General features: G+C 52.9%; 1 protein-coding gene across 8 annotated transcripts in view; it reads right to left on the bottom strand.

Moving 5' to 3' along the window:
• Positions 1-18,238, bottom strand: part of LOC119942875 (calpain-15-like) — a 161,583-nt gene that overhangs the window by 16,511 nt on the left and 126,834 nt on the right. The window lies entirely within an intron of this gene.

The following is an 18,238-nucleotide window of genomic DNA, read 5'->3' as shown; positions in this document are numbered from 1 at the left end:
CGGGTTTCTGCCCACAGTGATCAAGGTAAGCCACACGACCCAGGGAGCAGATCCCGGCCGTTATCACTGACCTTCACTGATCCTCCACTTCCTCCACTGTAAAACGGGGATTTTAATACCCGATCTAAGCCAAGAGGGCAGGGGTTAATCAGGGAAGCCCTCCCGGAGGTGGTGGCTTTTAAAGGGAGGACGGCTGTGCACCCCTTGAGCATTCTGATCCCCATCTCAGCCCCACAGCACTAATGTCCACGCTTTACTTCCTCTTTATTTTAAATGCCTGTCTCCCCCGTGTAGAACGTAAGCACCTACTACACTCTTCCAAGAGCTCAGAACGCTCCTCGGCACATAGCAGGCGCTCGGTAAGCACTACTGACCGAGCTGAACTGAGAAAGAGCTAGTTGGTGGAGAGGGCTGTAGTCACTGAATAGGAAATTTGACTTGGGTTCAAAGACGAGTGGGCAGCCTAAATGGCGGATTCTACGGTGGGGCAGAGTTTCACGCAGCGAGACCGCAGGGAGAAGAGGTTGGAGAAGGAGAGGCCAGTTAGGAGGCCGTCCCAGAATCTGTGAAGTGGTGATATTGATATTCACCCCACCCTCAGGCTCATAAGCACCAAATGACGTCCATCTCCGTCATTTATTGTCATGCCTGTCTCCCCCTCTACATTGTAAGCTCGTTGTGGCCTGCAAACGCTTCCACCAACTCTGTTGGACTGTGCTCTCCCAAGTGCTTAGCATGGGGTCTGCCCACAGTAAGCGCTCAATAAATACCACTGGTTGACACTCTAACATAGAAAACAGACACTGTCTTTTGAAGAGTGTGTGTGCCTGCGTAAGGGAAGCACAGTTGTGTACTGGCCTCATGTAAGTCGCCGACCTCGGCGTTCTTTCTCAGCTAGTTGGCAGTGTGCTAACGGAAGTGCTTAGCGTGGGGTCTGCACATAGTAAGCGCTCAATAAATACCACTGATTGATTGACACTCTAGCATAGGAAACAGACACTGTCTTTTGAAGAGTGTGTGTGTGTAGGGGGCTGCTGATGGGAGCACAGTTGTGTATTGGCCTCATGTAAGTTGCCGACCTCGGCATTCATTCTCAGCTAGTTGGCAGTGTGCTAACGAAAACATCTTGAAAGAGTGGCTGCTACCAGTAGCCCCACTTCCTGCTTGGGAATATGCCCCATCATTTACTCTATTTATTTATTTATTTACTTATTTTACTTGTACATATCTATTCTATTTATTTTATTTATTTATTTATTTTATTTTATCATCTATTATTCTATTTATTTTACTTGTACATATCTATTCTATTTATTTTATTTTGTTAGTATGTTTGGTTTTGTTCTCTGTCTCCCCCTTTTAGACTGTGAGCCCACTGTTGGGTAGGGACTGTCTCTATATGTTGCCAACTTGTACTTCCCAAGCGCTTAGTACAGTGTTCTGCACACAGTAAGCGCTCAATAAATACGACCGATTGATTGATTGATTATTTTGTTTTTGGTAAAAGGTATTGTTAAGCACTTACCTTATTCCACGCACTGTGTCAAGCACTGGGGTAGATGCGAGTTAACCAGGTTGGAGACGGTCCCTGTATCACAAATTAATCCTCATTTTTCAGATGAGGTAACCGAGGCACCGCAAAGGGAAGTGACTTGCCCAAAGTCACACGGCAGACAAGTGGCGGTGCCTGGATAGAACCCGGGTACTCTGACTCCCAGGTTCATGGGTATCACTGGGTGTCTACTGCATCAGGTTCTTGAGACAGGAGCCCCCGCCTCGAGTGGCTTCCAATTCCGGGCACGGTCCCGGGCCCCATTTCTAGCGCAGCGTCCAGCCGGGAAAAATTTCCCGGTGTCCAGCCGGGCCGCAGCTCCCAGCCAGTCACCGGGGGCCTGGAAACGGCCCGGTCTTGGGTCCAGCTCAACCGGTTGATCCCACACGGATCCCCCTGATCCCCCCACGAGACGTCAGCCCCTTTACTCTCCCAACTCCATTTGACCGAAACCTCCACCCGCTCACACGGTGGGGCAGCTGCCCCATGAGGTCACTGGCACAGGAGGGAGGGTCAATCAACGAGGAACAAAGGAGCCACGCTGTCCCAGCCAGCAAACCTCGAGGAAAACAGCCACTGACGTCAACGGGAATGCTCCAGGGCTTGCTGGGATCGGGGGCGGGCGAGGATCTGCGACGGGACCATAGTCGTTGCTCTACAACTCCCCAGCCCCCCTTATTCCACAGCCTCTCAACTTCCCCCATCCCCCAGGGCGGGCAGTGATGCTGGGCACAGATGGTCCTTGCAGGTATGTTGCCAACTTGTACTTCCCAAGCGCTTAGCACAGTGCTCTGCACACAGAAAGCGCTCAATAAATACGACTGAATGGAAGTAGCAGACCCGGGTTGCCCATGGTTCTGTGCGGGTCGCCAGACCCACAGCACATTGTGATAGCGTCCAGGAGCCCCAATGTGGGGGTTGTCCCAAACCTGGTTCCTGGAGAACCCCTGACCCGAAGCTCCAGAGCCGCGGTGCCCCGGGAGTTCAGGTACCCCTTCCGAGCTGCGGCAGAGGGAGACTGGCGCTCATTCATTCATTCAATCGTATTTATTAAGTGCTCACTGTGTGCAGAGCACTGTACTAAGTGCTTGGGAAGTACAAGTTGGCAACACATAGAGACGGTCCCTACCCAACAGTAGGCTCATAGTCCAGAAGATATGAAAGCCCCTGACGGAAAGGCATCGCCTGCCTCAGGCATGCCGGACGGAGGCCGACCTCCTGGCAACCGGTCAAACAGTCACTTATACGCCGCAGTAGCAACATCGCTGACTCTGGTTCTTTCCTGACATGGCCCAGTGGTCTTGAAATCAGAAGGTCGCGGGTTCTAATCCTGCCTCTGCCACTTGTCAGCTGTGTGACTCTGGACAAGTCACTTCACTTCTCTGGGCCTCAGTTACCTCATCTGTAAAATGAGGATTGAGCCTGTGAGCCCCATGCGGGACAGGGACTGTGTCCAACCCGATTTGCTCGTATCCACCCCGGTGCTTAGTACAGTGCCTGGCACACAGTAAGTGCTCAACAAATACCACAGCGACGGGTTCTCCGTCGGCCAGAGCTGCTGCTGTCTGGGACCACCGCTGGCAGGACCTTCACTAGGGCCACCCCTGGCGGCTGGGCCACGGGGAGGAGGAGACGGGCTGGGGGAGACGGTCCGGGCATCTCCTTTCCATCCATGGAGAAGCAACGTGGCTCAGTGGAAAGAGCCCGGGCTTTGGAGTCGGAGGTCAGGGGTTCAAATCCCGGCTCCACCAGTTGTCAGCTGTGCGCCTTTGGGCAAGTCACAATCAATCAATCAATCAATCATATTTATTGAGCGCTTACTGTGTGCAGAGCACTGTACTAAGCACTTGGGAAGTACAAGTTGGCAACATATAGAGACAGTCCCTACTCAACAGTGGGCTCACAGTCTAGAAGGGGGAGACAGAGAACACCACCAAACATATTAACAAAATAAAATAAATAGAATATCAATCAATCAATCAATCATATTTATTGAGCACTTACTGTGTGCAGAGCACGGTACTAAGCGCTTGGGAAGTACAAGTTGGCAACATGTAGAGACAGTCCCTACCCAACAGTGGGCTCACAGTCTAGAAGCCCACTTAACTTCTCTGTGCCTCAGTTACCTCATCTGTAAAATGGGGATTAAGACTGTGAGCACCCTGTGGGACAACCTGATCACCTTGTAACCTCCCCAGTGCTTTGCACATAGTAAGCGCTTAATAAATGCCATCATTATTATTATTATTGTTATCTGCTTTCAGCCCCTGTGGGAGTCCTCCTCCTCCCACCCCACCAGCTTTCCCTGGTTCACTCCTCGCTCCAGGCCCAGGGAAGCGCCCTCTCGCCTGACCCCACTTTCCCAGGCCACAAATAATTCAATCGTATTTATTGAGCGCTTACTGTGTGCACAGCACGGTACTAAGCACTTGGGAGAGGACAATATGACAATAAACCGACAAGTTCCCTGCCTTCAACGAGCTTATGGTCTGGCCCGGCAGCTCCACCTGGAACCTTGAAAGCCAAGTCCCCAAATGATTGGGGAAAGTGTGTGTGTTCCCGAGGACCTGGGCAGGCCCCACCCCGGCCGGGCCGCCCTCTGCCCCCACTGCTACCGTTAGTCAATTGATGGGATTTGAGGGCCGGCGTGTTAGGCATCATACTGAGAGCTTGGGACGCGGATTAGACAGCCACACGCTTTTCCGTGCACACCAGGCCCTACCCGCAGCCCCAGCTGAACTCTGGCTGGGGCGTGACAGGAAGCGATAGGAGGTGGAGGGGGCAGCCCTCGCTGTCTCCCAGGCTTCCCTACCCACCTACAGCCAGTCTCAAAGGCTGAGCCCACCCCCACCAAGCCCTGGCCAGACATACCGCAGCCAATGACCAAGGCCCGGCACTGCGCTTCTGCCCGGGCTGGACCGGCCGGGTATGCATCACCCCGGTGCCTCGGTTTCCCCAGCGGCCATGCAGTGGGGGCAGTGTCCAACCCCCTTAGGGCTGTCGAGGGGATAAGGTGCTACCCGGCTCTGAACCCATCTCCCTCACCCTATGGGCTCACTAATGCTGCTATTTAATTATTAACTCAAGTAGCCAACCAGTCCTCCTCCTCCCTTTGGCCGTGCCCTTTGGCCGTGCTCAGCCCCTCCCCGGGCCGAGCCAAGGGCCTTGCCTCCCAGTCACTGGAGGGCCCTGCTCCCAGTATGCTCTGTGAGCGCCAGGCTGCAGGGATGAAAGAGAAGCAGCGTGGCTCAGTGGAAAAAGCCCGGGCTTTGGAGTCAGAGGTCATGGGTTCAAATCCCGGCACTGCCAATTGCCAGCTGGGTGACTTTGGGCAAGCCAATTCACTTCTCTGGGCCTCAGTTCCCTCATCTGTAAAATGGGGATGAAGACTGTGAGCCCCTCGTGGGACCTTATCACCTTGTAACCTCCCCAGCGCTTGGAATAGTGCCTTGCACATAGTAAGTGCTTAATACATGCCATTATTATTATGATTATTATGAAAGCTGCTGCCACGTGCCCCCGGCATTCCCCACCGGACAGCAGGCCATGCCGCCGTCCCAGGAGCAGACACCGGCTGTCCTCCTCCGTGCTTCCGAGGAGTCCCCATCCTGTCCTGCCTTCCACAGCCCTGGCAGGAATGAGAGGAACAGCTGCTGAGCGGAGCCTCCACAAATCCTGGGAAGATGGGTGGCTACTGGCGTTCTCACTGTGGCTATGGCTGGGCCATGCGTTTTCTGAACCCCCCGTCTCTCCCCACTCCACTTCATGCTGCTTCCTGGATCATCCTTCTACAAAAATTCATTCAATCGTATTTATTGAGTGCTTACTGTGTGCAGAGCACTGTCCTAAGTACAAAAATGCTCAATGTTTCCCCACTCCTCAGGAAAGGTTTCCCATCCACCTCGGCAACAACAAACACTCCTCACCATTGGCTTTAAAGCAGTCAATCACCTTGCCCCCTCCTACCTCACCTCGCTACTCTCTTACTGCAACCCAGCCCACACACTTTGCTCCTCTAATGCTAACCTTCTTACCGTTCCTCGATCTCACCGCTGACTCCTCACCCAAATCCTGGCCTGGAACACTCTCCCTCCTCAAATCCGACAGACAATTACTCTCTCCCCCTTAAAAGCCTTATTGAGGGCGTATCTCCTCTAAGAGGTCTTCCCTAATCCTCCCCTTCCTCTTCTCCCACTCCCTTCTGTGTCACCCTGACTCACTCCCTCTGTCCTTCCCCGCTCCCAGCCCCACAGCACTTATGTTCATAGCTGCAATTTATTTATATTATTTCCTGTCTCCCCCATCTAGACTGTAAGCACACTGTGGACAGAGAACGTGTCTGCTTATTGTTGTACTGTACTCTCCCACGCGCTTAGTACAGTAAGTGCTCTGCAAACAGTAAGTGCTCAATCAATACGACTGAGTGACCCACGAGAAGCCTGAAATTCTGCTCCTCCAGCCACAGATTCCTACTGACTTTGGTTTTTATTCTGGGTATCGGATTCTTTGTCCTTGTCCCTTACGCTGCTTTAATGATTTATTGTTCCGCTGCTCTGGATGTGCTTGTCTCTTGTTCTCTCCCCAGCCTATATTTGCAGACCAAGCCCCACGGCACTGCAGTACACACCCGTAATTTATTTATTTCTATTAATGTCTGTCTCCCCCTCTAGACTTTAAGCTCGTTTTGGGCAGGGAATGCTCCTTCCGACTCCGTTGCATCGTATTCTATCGATCCGCTTTTAGTCTGCAAGCCTTGAGAAGGGCAGCGACTGGATCTGATAGATCAACCAATCAATGGTATTTCGCTAGTGCTTTATTCTATACACTGTACTAAGCACTTGGGATCCGGTAGGGAGACAAACCCCTACCCTCAAGGACCTTACAATCCAGAGGGGGAGATAAGACATTAAAATAAATTGCATATACGGCAGAATGTAAGGATATATACGTAAGTATAGATAGAAATCCTTCTTTTCAACCACCATCTCTTCACCTGCCTTTTCTCCCACACGACCACCCTGTTCCCCCGCAGAGACTTCCAATCTTTTGACCCCAGCAGATTTTCTCCAGTCATCACGCCCCATTTAGCCTCCATACCGAACCTACCTTCCCTCGACGACCAAATCGACGCCCCTCAACACCACCCTCTCTACTGAACTCAACTGACTCGCTCCCCTATCCTTTCAGCGATCTCCTACCACTAACCCACAGCCCTGTCCGCCTCCAGTCCGCTTCCTTCAGTCCTGTCAACGAACCACTGAGTGTTGCTGATGGAAATCCAGATACCAGGCTAACCACACCAACCTCAACTTCATCCCTACCTGCCCTCTGCCCTCTCGTCCCTCGGGCAACATTTTCTCAATCGATCAATCAATCATATGTATTGAGCAATGCACTAAGCACTTGGGAGAGTACAATATAACAACAGAACAGACTCATTCCCTACCCACAATGAACTTACAGTCTATATCCCCATAGGCTTTAAAGCATTCAATCACCTTGCCCCCTCCTACCTCCCCTCTCTAATTTCTTACTACAAACCAGCCCACGCACTTCACTCCTCTAACGCCAACCTATTCGCTTTACCTCCATCTTGTCTATCTCGCCACCGACCTCTCGCCCACGTCCTGACTCTGGTCTTGAACGCCCTCCCTCTTCGGATCCGACGGACGATCACTCTCCCTGCCTTCAAAGCTTTAGAGAGGGCACATCTCCTCCAAGAGGCCTACCCCGATGGAGCCCTCATTTTCTTTTCTCCCACTCCCTTCTGCGCTGCCCTTGCCCTTGGATTTACACCCCTTGTTCACCCCTCCCTCAGCCCCACAGCACTTATGTGCAGATCTACAACTTATTTCTGTATATTAATGTCTGTCTCCCCCTCTAAACTGTAAGCCTGTTGTGGGCGGGGAAAGTGTCTACCAACTCTGTTATATCGTACTCTCCCAAGCGCTTAGTACATGCTCTGCACACAGTAAATGCTCAATAAATACAACTGATTGACTGGTCCTTATTTACTCCCATGCCCGTCGACCCAGACAGTTGTTTCAGATGTTTCAAACACCCGGTTTCCCCGTCACCCATGCCTTGCCTCTAATGACCTGGCCACTTAGTTTATGGAGAAAATTGAAACCATCAGGTGTGATCTCCCTAAAATCTCCCCAGCTCCCCTCCAGGCCCTTCCTCCTCCTGCCCCTTCTTTAATTCTCTTGCCTCCTCTCAAAACCCACCCCTGCCACTTGTGGCTCTGACCTCAGCTCTTCTTCGCACTTCGCCAAAGCGCTTCCTTCCTCCCTGATCCTCAACTTCAAATGCTCACTCTCCAAGGGCTTCTTCCCCATTGCTTTTAAACACGCTCACGGCTTCCCTCTCCAGTTACGATCCCAACTCCCTCAGTCGTATTTATCGAGCTCTCACTGTACTACATGCTTGGGGGAGTACAAACCACAATATAACAGACACGTTCCCTGCCAAAAACAAGCTTACTGTCTAGAGTCTTCAGTCCTACCAGTCCTCTCCAGACGCCATGAGCGAGTTGTCGACACCCACCGTCTCAACTTCCTCTCTTCGACTTCCTCTAATCTGGCTTCCACTCCCTGAAACTGCCCTCTCTAAACTCACCAACCAACTCCTTCCTGTCGTAGTCAACGGCCTGTACTCCACCCTAATCCTCCTCAACCACTCAGATACCTGCGGCACTCCCTTCTCCTGGAAACGTTATAATAATCTGGCATTTGTTAAGCACTTACTATGTGCCAAGCACTGTTTAAAGTGCTGGGGGAGATACAAGATAATCAGATGGCCCCACGTGGGGCTCACAGTCGTCACCCCCGTTTTACAGATGAGGGAACTGAGGCACAGAGAAGCTAAGTGGCTTGTCTAAGCAGACAAGTGGAGGAGGCGGGATTCCTCTGACTCCCAAGCCTGTGCTCTTTCCACTAATCCACACTGCTTCTCTAAGCATTATTCAGCCCTGGCTTCACTGATACTGTTCTCTCCTGGCTCTCCTCCTATCTCTCAGGCCACTCATTCTCAATCCCTTTCTTGGGCTCCTCTTCTGCCTCCCACCCCCTAACTGTGGGGGTCCCTCCAGGGTCAGTTCTGGGTCCCCCTCTATTGCCCATCTACACCCACTCCCTTGGAGAACTCATTCACTCCCACGGCTTCAACTACCACCTCTACTCAGACGATTCCCAAATCTACATCTCCAGCCCTGACCTCTCTCCTCTCCGCCTCTGCAGTCCTGTACTTTCCTCCGGCCTTTCAGGACATCTCGCTGACTCCTCAAGTTTAACATGTCCCAAAGGGAACTTTATTTACCTCCCCGCCTCAGCCTCCGTAATTTATTTATATTAATGTCTCTCTTGCCTTCTAGATGTGGTCAGGGAACGTGCTTACCAAAGCTGTCGCGCTGTACTCTCCCAAGCGCTTAGCACTCAATAAATACGATTAAGTGCTTAATATAGTGTTTTATCGCATACTAAGTGTGTAACGAACACCATAATCATATTTGTACAATGGTACTTCCTCAAGGCCTCCTGAGAGCTAGACACTATACGAAGCACTAGGGAGAGTATGACAGCCACCAGAAAGATGCTTCCTGCCCTCCAGGAGCCTGGCGGAGACTACTTGTGGTCCAAACCGCTCTAAAACCCTCCCGGACTGCAGGGTTTCCTCATGTCCCACCATTTCTAATCCTCTCACCTCAGTCCCGCTGAAGTCCTCCAATTGCCTGCCAGACTGTAAGCACCTCTTTATTTCATTTTTTAATGGTATTTGTTAAAGATTTACTATGTGTCAAACACTGTCCTAAGCACTGGGGTAGACCTGCGATGATCAGGTCGGAGGGCACAGACTGTGCCAAACAACCCTAGTCACGCTGCGAGAGAAGCAGCGGTGGCTTTGGGGCTACAGCCGGGGCTTGGAAGTCAGAAGGACCTGGGTTCTAATCCCAGCTGCGCCACATAATAATAATAATAATAATAATAATAATAATAATAATAATAATAATAATAGCATTTATTAAGCACTTACTATGTGCCAAGCACTGTTCTAAGCACTGGGGGGGGGGGGGGATACAAGGTAATCAGTTTGTCCCACGTGGGGCTCACAGTCTTAATCCCCATTTTGCAGATGAGGGAACTGAGGCCCAGAGAAGTGAAGTGACTTGACCAAAGTCACACAGCTGATAATTGGCAGAGCCGGGATTATGAACCCATGACCTCTGACTCCAAAGCCTGGGCTCTTTCCATTGAGCCACGCTGCTTCTCTACGCTTCTGCTGTGTGATCTTGGGCAAGTCACTTCGCTTCTCTGGACCTCGGTTACATCAACTGTAATAATAATAATAATTATTTGTTACGCGCTTACTATGTCTCAGCCACTGTACTGAGCGCTAGGGTGGATACAAGCAAATCCGATAGGACACAGTCCCACATGAGGCTCACAGTCTCAATCTCTACTTTACAGATGAGGTCACTGTGGCACAGAGAAGTGAAGTGACTTGCCCAAGGTCACGCAGCAGATAAGGGGCGAAGCCGGGATTAGAACCCATGGCCTTCTGAATTCCAGGCCCGGGCTCTACCCACTACGCCATGCTGTGCGGATTAAGAGTGTGAGCCCCATGCCGGACAGGGACTATGTCCAAACTGATTAAGCTGTATCTACCCCAGTGCTTAGAAGAGTGCTTGGCACATAGTAAGTGCTTAACAAGTACCACGATTATTATTTATTATTCTAAATGAGCAGTGTGGCTCAGTGGAAAGAGCCCGGGCTTTGGAGTCGGAGGTCATGGGTTCAAATCCCACCAATTGTCAGCTGTGTGATTTTGGGTAAGTCGCTTCACTTCTCTGTGCCTCATCTGTAAAACGGGGATTAAGACTGTGAGCCCCCTGTACGACAATCTGATCACCTTGTAACCTCCCCAATGCTTAGAACAGTGCTTTGCACACAGTAAGCGCTTAATAAATGCCATTATTATTATTATACGCAGTAAGTGCTCAATAAATACCACTGGTTGAATGACTGGGTGATTCAAGAAAGAGCCCATGCCATCCTTGTCCAGCCTCTTCCCCGCCTGTAGGGCACCAGGACTGGAATTTTCAGACGGGCTCCTATATGCTGCTCATCCCAGGGGAGGAGCGTTAAAACCTCGGGACCGGGAAGAGGGCCCCGGACCCCACCTGAGGCTTCGCCCGGGGTCGGTGAACCAGCCGCTGTCCTCGACCGTCTCCTGCTGCCCGTTTGGCATCGGCAGGCGGGTTGCTCCGGGCCCTGCCCACCATGGGGGGTGCTGACTCTCTGCCCCCCTCCCTCCGACCTCCCTCCAACACCCACAGTGTCCCACGACACATTCCCACGGTCCACCCCGGTTGCACAGCAGGTACGACGCCACATGCAGCGTGCCCCCCGACACCGAATTACCACAACGGATCAGCAACACACCGACAAAGCGACTATTAGACCATCTGCCATAGCACACGCCCACTCACACCCCGACGCACCGTACCACGGAGCAGCTGCACAACAACATACTGGCTGCTGTACGCTCTGCTATACAAAGTTGGAGCTTCATGCCAATATACCGCATGGCACGCCGGCTAGGTAGCGGCTACTAGGCACTCTGCCACGCAACATACCAGCGCCACACCGACACGCCACACAACACAGCGGCCAAAGAGCGGAGAGGCTGAGCCCGCACGGAACGGGCCGGGGCACGACAGCATGGAAAGGGCCCGGTGGCTTTGGGATGGCTGGGGTGGGAGAGGAGGGGCCTGGGCTTTGGAGTCTGGGTCCCCCATGTCTCCCCGGGCCACCAGTCCCCAAAGCCTGACGCTCAGCCAAAGTTTAGGAGGGAGTGGGCCGGTGTCCGGCTGGGAGACCCAGAGCTCTAGGGACCGAGACCCACCTTGGGGCAGAGGCCGTTAGCCCAGGGGGACGGGGACCCGCCCAACGGAGACCGTGTTCTTGTGGGGGTCCCGTGCAGCAGCTGGGGGACAGAGGGTCGCGAGGATAGGAGGGATGGAGGAATGGAGGATTGGGGGCCCGGTGGGCAGGAGAGTTGAGAGGAGTGGAGAAATGGGGGGGCCCAGAGGGAAGGGGGTTCGGTGGGTTGGGAGGATGCGGGGGATAGGAGGGTCAGAGGCCTGGGTGTGACTTAGAAAGAGCCCGGGCTTTGGAGTCAGAGGTCGTGGGCTCTAATCCCGGCTCCGCCACTTGTCAGCTGTGTGACTCTGGGCAAGTCTCTTAATTTCCCTGTTCCTCAGTTACCTCGTCTGTAAAATGGGGACTAAGACTGTGGGCAAGTCTCTTAATTTCTCTGTGCCTCAGTTCCCTCATCTGTAAAACGGGGGATGAAGACTGTGAGCCCCACGTGAGACAGCCTGATTACCTTGTATCTACCCCAGCGCTTAGAACAGTGCTTGGCACATTGTAAGCGCTTACCAAATGCCATCATCATCATCATTATCCAGCGGTTGGGAGGACGGGGGGGATAGCGTGGCTCAGTGGAAAGAGCCCGGGCTTTGGAGTCAGAGGTCAGGGGTTCAAATCCCGGCTCCGCCAACCATCAGCTGTGTGACTTTAGGTAAGTCACAACTTTTTAGAGAAGCAGCATGGCTCATTGGAAAGAGCACGGGCTTTGGAGTCAGAGGTCATGGGTTCAAATCCCAGCTCCGCCAACTGTCAGCTGTGTGACTTTGGGCAAGCCACTTAACTTCTCTGGGCCTCAGTTACCTCATCTGTAAAATGAGGATTAAGACTGGGAGCCCTAAGTGGGACAACCTGAACACCTTGTATCCTCCCCAGCGCTTAGAACAGTGCTTTGCATATAGTAAGCACTTAACAAATGCCATCATTATTATTATTATTAGAGAAATGGGAGGTCGGGGCCCGGAGGGATGGAGGAACAGGGGGTCAGGAGGAGATAGGAGAGATAGAGGATGGAGGGGGCCGGGTATGGGGAGGATTGGCGGCCCAAAGCTTCCCGACAGCCCCACGCCCCCCCCAGCTCTTACCTGCGCGCCCTGGGCTGGAAGAGTGGGTGCTGACGGGTCCCGAGGACGCCCCCCCACAGGGGCCCCCCGTGCCCGCTCCTGTACCAGCCTGCCGCCGGGGGCCCGGGGTACGGCGGGCTGGGGAAGCCGTGGTCCGACTCGGGCTCCGCGGCCAGCGAGGAGGCCGAGCTGCCCATGCTCCCCGCGGGCGGCCCGGGGCCGGGGCGGCGGGCCGGTGGGGAGGGCGGGCGGCCACCGCAGGCATGGACGGGCGGAGAGAGCTCCCAGCGCCGCAGAGAGGGCTGGCAGGTCTGGTGCCGGTGAGAGACAGAGACACAGAGAGAGACGGAGAGACAGAGAGACAGGAAAGAAGAAAAACAAAGACGGAAACAACAGAAAAAACAACCAAAAAAACAAAAGAAAGCAAGAGAGAGAGAGAGAGAGAGAGAGAGAAAAGAAACAGAGTATGACTGAAAGGAATACAGCTCCCATCGGAAAGGAGAGGCTCCCAGCACGTCTTGGAAGGATCAGACGGGTTTACAGAGCCATTTGGCGGTTAACGGAGCCCCGTGGAAGCCCAGCCCCTGGCCCGCTTCGGGATCTTGGGCCAGTCCCTTGACCTCCCCAGGCCTCAGTTTCTTCATCTGTAAAATGGAGAAGCAGCGTGGCTCAGTGGAAAGAGCACGGGCTTTGGAGTCAGAGGCCATGGGTACAAATCCTGGCACTGCCAACTGTCGGCCGTGTGATTTTGGGCAACTTCTCTGTGCCTCAGCTACCTCATCTGTAAAATGGGGATTAAAACTGTGAGCCCCCACCCCCTGGGACAATCAGATCACCTTGTAACCTCCCCAGCGCTTAGAACAGTGCTTTGTGCAGAGGTAGCGCTTAACAAATACCATCATTATTATTATTATTAAAATGGGAGTGCGATCCTTATCCACCTATCCCGCTTCGACTATGAACTCAGGCGGGGGACGGGGCTTGAGTCCTATCTGACCGGCATATAATCGTTAGGAAATATTTGTAGTATTTGTTACGTGCTTGCTGTGTGCCAAGCACTGAGCTAAGTGCTGGGATAGGTATCACACGATCGCCTCAGACAGAGTCCTCATTTGGCCTTCAGCTCAGTGCTTTGGCACCCATTAAACATTTAACAGGAACCGTAATTATTACTATTATTCTTACAAATGGTTTGGGGGCCGGAGGGGACCCATCCTAGACACTGGGGATGCCAGTAGAAGCCTTTGCCCACAGAACCCCCGCAAATGGCTGCCACTCCCCAATTTATGGTATTTATTCAGTACCTCCTGGGTGCAGAGCACTGTACTGAATGATTGGGAGGGTGTAATATTCGTTCTGATGCCTACCGTTAAGGAGCAACAAGGATCTCTTGTGTTGACCAGTCTACACTCCTGTATTCTCCCTCCCTCCCTCCCCTCAATCTATTGAAGGTATTTATTGAATGCTTATTCTGTACTGAGCACTGTACTAAATGCTTAGAAGAATACAATAAAGTAGTAGACACAACCCCTGCCTTTAAGGGGCAAAAAGGATCTTGTATTGACCAGTTTATCCCCCAGAATTTTCCCTCTCACCCCTCAACCAATCAATCAATTGTATTATTGAGCGCTTACTGTGTGCAGAGCACTGTACTAAGCACTTGGGAAGTACAAGTTGGCAACATAAATCAACTATTTATTGAGCACCTTTTCTGTTCTGAGCTCTGTATTGAGAGCTTGGAAGAGTACAATAGAGAACACAGCCCCAATCCTTGCCCTTAAGGAGCAAAAAGGACCTTGTATTGACCAGTTGATTGCCTATATTCTCCCTTTCTCCCCTCAGTCAGTGGTATTTACTGAGTGCTTACTCTGCATGTGGGAGAATGTAGTGGAGTTAGCAGATATAATAATAATAATGGCACTTATTAAGCGCTTACTATGTGCAAAGCACTGTTCTAAGCACTGGGGAGGTTAAAAGGTGATCAGGTTGTCCCACGGTGGGGGGGGGGGGGGGGCTCACAGACAGTCTTCATCCCCATTTTACAGATGAAGGAACTGAGGCACAGAGAAGTGAAGTGACTTGCCCAAAGTCACACAGATGACAAATTGGCGGAGCAAGGATTTGAACCCATGACCTCTGACTCCAAAGCCTATGCTCTTTCCACGGAGCCACGCTGCTTCTCTACCCTACCTTTGAGGAGCTTATAATTTAGCACAGGAATTGGATACCAAAATAAATTTCAGGGAGGAGCAAGCTGAGAAGGTTTTGGGCGGTGGAGGTGAGCGAGCGGTGAGGGGGCTCAACAGTCCGCAACCCGCCCCGGCAGGCCGGAAAACCTGGTTCCACCCAGGTCATGCCTGCGGTGCCTCGGTTTCCCATCTGTGAAGAGGGGACAGAGCCCCGGACCTCCACCCAAGGTAGCCGGAAGCTCGCTGCGGGCAGGGAATGTGACTGCTGTATTGTTATATTATACTCTCCCAAGCGCTTAGTACAGTGCTCTGCCCAGAGCGCTCAATAAATATGACAGAGACGTGGCTTTGATTGCAAAAGAAAGGGCTTTAGTTTTCATTCATTCAGTGGTATTTTCTCGAAGGGAGAGAGTGGGAAGGAGTACCCCCAGACTGCCCAGAGGAAAGGGATGGGGGGGCGAGTCCCCCCGCCCCCCCCAGTCCCTTGATCCCCAGCAGTAGGGGCAAAACCCCAAAGGGCTCCCCAGGGCTCGGGGCGGGGGGGGGGCAGAGAGACAGTGAGAAGGCAAGGGGAGAGCACAAGGAGGGAGGAGAGAGATCCGGGTGAGAAAATCCATGGATACACCCCGATCCCACAGGGGAGCTGGGCCATGGCCTTAGGTTCAAGAAGCGGGAGGGCCGGGGGGAAGGGAGCCCAGCAGCTCCATCCGAAGCCCCGACCGGCCAGAACCTCCCGGGCACAACCTCTGGAGCCCGTCGCCTGGGCAACCAGATGAGCGTGCCAATCTACACGCACACGTAAACACTCACGCTCGCCCGCCCGCCCCACGAGGCTGCGCTTGCAAATTCTGAGGCCGGGAGACGGGGGTATATTCCAAACCCGGGAGCGGGAGGAGATGCAGCCTGGAGCGGGCCGGAGGATGGAAGCGGGCCTCGGGTACTCTGGAGGGCGAAAACACGGTGGGGGGGATCCCCCTCTCCTCAGCTCTCCCCAGTCACTCGGGGGGTCACCCGCTGGGCAGCAGAACCGGGCCCGAGAGGCAGGAGGAAAACCCGGATCGGCATGGGGACAGAGGGCTCCCTCCCCGTCCATGAAGTAAACAGGCGATGCCCCCGATCTCCTAAGGGTAGTATTAGTAATATATAATAATACAAATAATGATGATGTATGTGCCTCGCAGTGTACTAAGCTCTGGGGTAGAAACGAGACAATTAGGGACACCGTCCCTGCCCCACCTGGGGCTCACGGTCCAGCGGGGAGTGAGAGCGGGAATTCGATCCCCCAAATGAGGCCCAGAGAAATAAAGTGACTTGCCCAAGGTCACGTAGCAAAGCGGTAGGGCTCGGAATCGAACCCAGGTCTTCTGACTCCCAGGCTCCTTCTTCTTGACTGGAAGCCCCTTACGGGCCGGGAAGATATCTACTGACTCTGTTGTTCTGTACTCTCCCCCAGACGCTTAGCACAGCGCACTGCATCTGAGCGCTCAATCAATGCTATTGATGGATGGTTTGATTGATGCTTCCCCGGTGCACATCTCCTCCCCATCCTTCTCGTCAGCCCGTGTTAACTATAATGATGAAAACACCACCAGCGCAGGCAGAGGGCATGAAGCGACTTTGCCGTTCCCGAGGCGGCACCCTCCGGACCCAGTGGCCCGGGGCCAGCGCAGCCCACTCCTCACGGCCCCCCGGCTGCCTCGCTGCAGCCGTGACCTCTCTGCGCCTTGAGGGTCACCCCAACGGACCACGAGGGTAGAGGGCCCCAGGGGTGGGAGGAGGGTCTCACTTGCAGTCCTGTGTTATCAGAGGGGCAAGCTGGGCAGCCACCCCACCCGCCACCTGAGCACAGACAGACGTGGCAGGGCAGCACCCCATTTTAAGGGTGTGGAAACCGGGGCCCGGAGATATCTCAAAAGCGGGGGCCGGGAGGAGAGCCCGGGTCTCCCAACTTTGGCCCGGAAAGCCCCCCTACCAAGCCTTGAGCAGAGGAAGAGGGGAATCTACCTTCACGTCAGACGGGGCTTGGGGGTCAGAGGACCTGGGTTCTCATACCACGCGCCCGCTGCCTGACCTTGGGCAAGTCGCTTCGCTTCTCGGCGCCTCAGCTATTTCATCTGTAAAATGGTGATTAGGACGTGAGCCCCACGTGGGACAGGGACCGTGTCCAACCTGATTAGCTTCTATCTGCCCCAGCGCTTACAACAGTGCCTGGCACAGAGTAAACGCTTATCAAATACCACTAACACAATCCAAAAACATGAGACCCTCTCATGAGAATGTAAGAATGCAAGCTCCCTGCAGGTAGGGCACATAATCTTGGGGTTCTCATGGACTTTGCATCACACACAATAGGTGCTCAATGGATACCATCCCGACTACTACTGTTGGCTTTTCCCAAATGCTCAGTACAGTGTGCCGCACATAATGGGTGTTCAATAACTGCCATCACCCTGACAACTAGGCCAGCTAGCAGGGGCAAATTATTTTTGGGGGGCACTCTGGAGTGCATCAGAAGCCCGCGTAACAAAATGCTGTCGGCATTAGTGTTCGACTATTGAATTTGAGGGTGGAACTGTTGTTTCTAGAGAAGCAGTGTGGCTTAGTGGATAGAACACGGGCCTGGGGGTTAGAAGGTTCTAATCCCGGCTCCGCCACTTGTCTGTCGTGTGACCTTAGGAGAGTTACTTAACCTCTCTGCGCCCCAGTTCACTCATCTGTAAAATGGGGATTAAGACTGTGAGCCCTTTGTGGGACAGGGACTTTGTCCAACCCGATTACCTTGTATCAATCCCAGTGCTTAGAACAGTGCCTGGTACGTAGTAAGTGCTTAACAAATACTATAATTATTATTATTGCTATTTAACTGAATTTATGCCTATTCTTTTCCCGCAGCACTCTCTCCTCTCAGTAGCCCCTACTGTGTACTAAGCACCTGGAGAGTATAAATAGAGCCAGAAGGCACAATTCTTGCCCTTGGGAAGCTTAGCCTATTGTGTGAAGCACTGTATTAAGCATTTGGGTGAAAAGGAGTCAGAAGGTATGATCTCTACCTCAAGAAACTTCCGTCGACTGCATACAGAGTACTGTGCTAAGTGCTTGGGGGAGTTCAACAGAGTAAAAATAAAGATGGTATTTGTTAAGCGCTTACTATCTGCCAAGCACTGTTCTAAGCATTGAGGTAGATACAAGGTCATCAGGTTGTCTCACATGGGGCTCACAGTCTTTATTCCCGTTTTACAGATGAGGTAACTGAGGCACAGAGAAATTACGTGACTTGCCCAAAGTCCCACAACTGATGAGTGGCGGAGGCGGGATTAGAACCCATGACCTCTGACTCCCAAGCCCGGGCTCTTTCCTCTAAACCACGCTCCTTCTCGAGTAAGTAGGCATAGCCCCTGCCCTTAAGAAGCAAGAAGGATTTTGCATTGACCAGTCTATCACCACCCTCCTTCCCCTCGATCCATGGTATTTACTGAGCACTTCCTCTGTGCACAGCACGATACTAAG

This window comes from Tachyglossus aculeatus, chromosome 21 (assembly GCF_015852505.1).
Source record: "Tachyglossus aculeatus isolate mTacAcu1 chromosome 21, mTacAcu1.pri, whole genome shotgun sequence".
NCBI classification, from domain to species: Eukaryota; Metazoa; Chordata; class Mammalia; order Monotremata; family Tachyglossidae; genus Tachyglossus; species Tachyglossus aculeatus.
The sequence above is the reverse complement of the archived record's forward strand: the minus strand, read 5'-3'. Positions and strand labels throughout refer to the sequence as shown.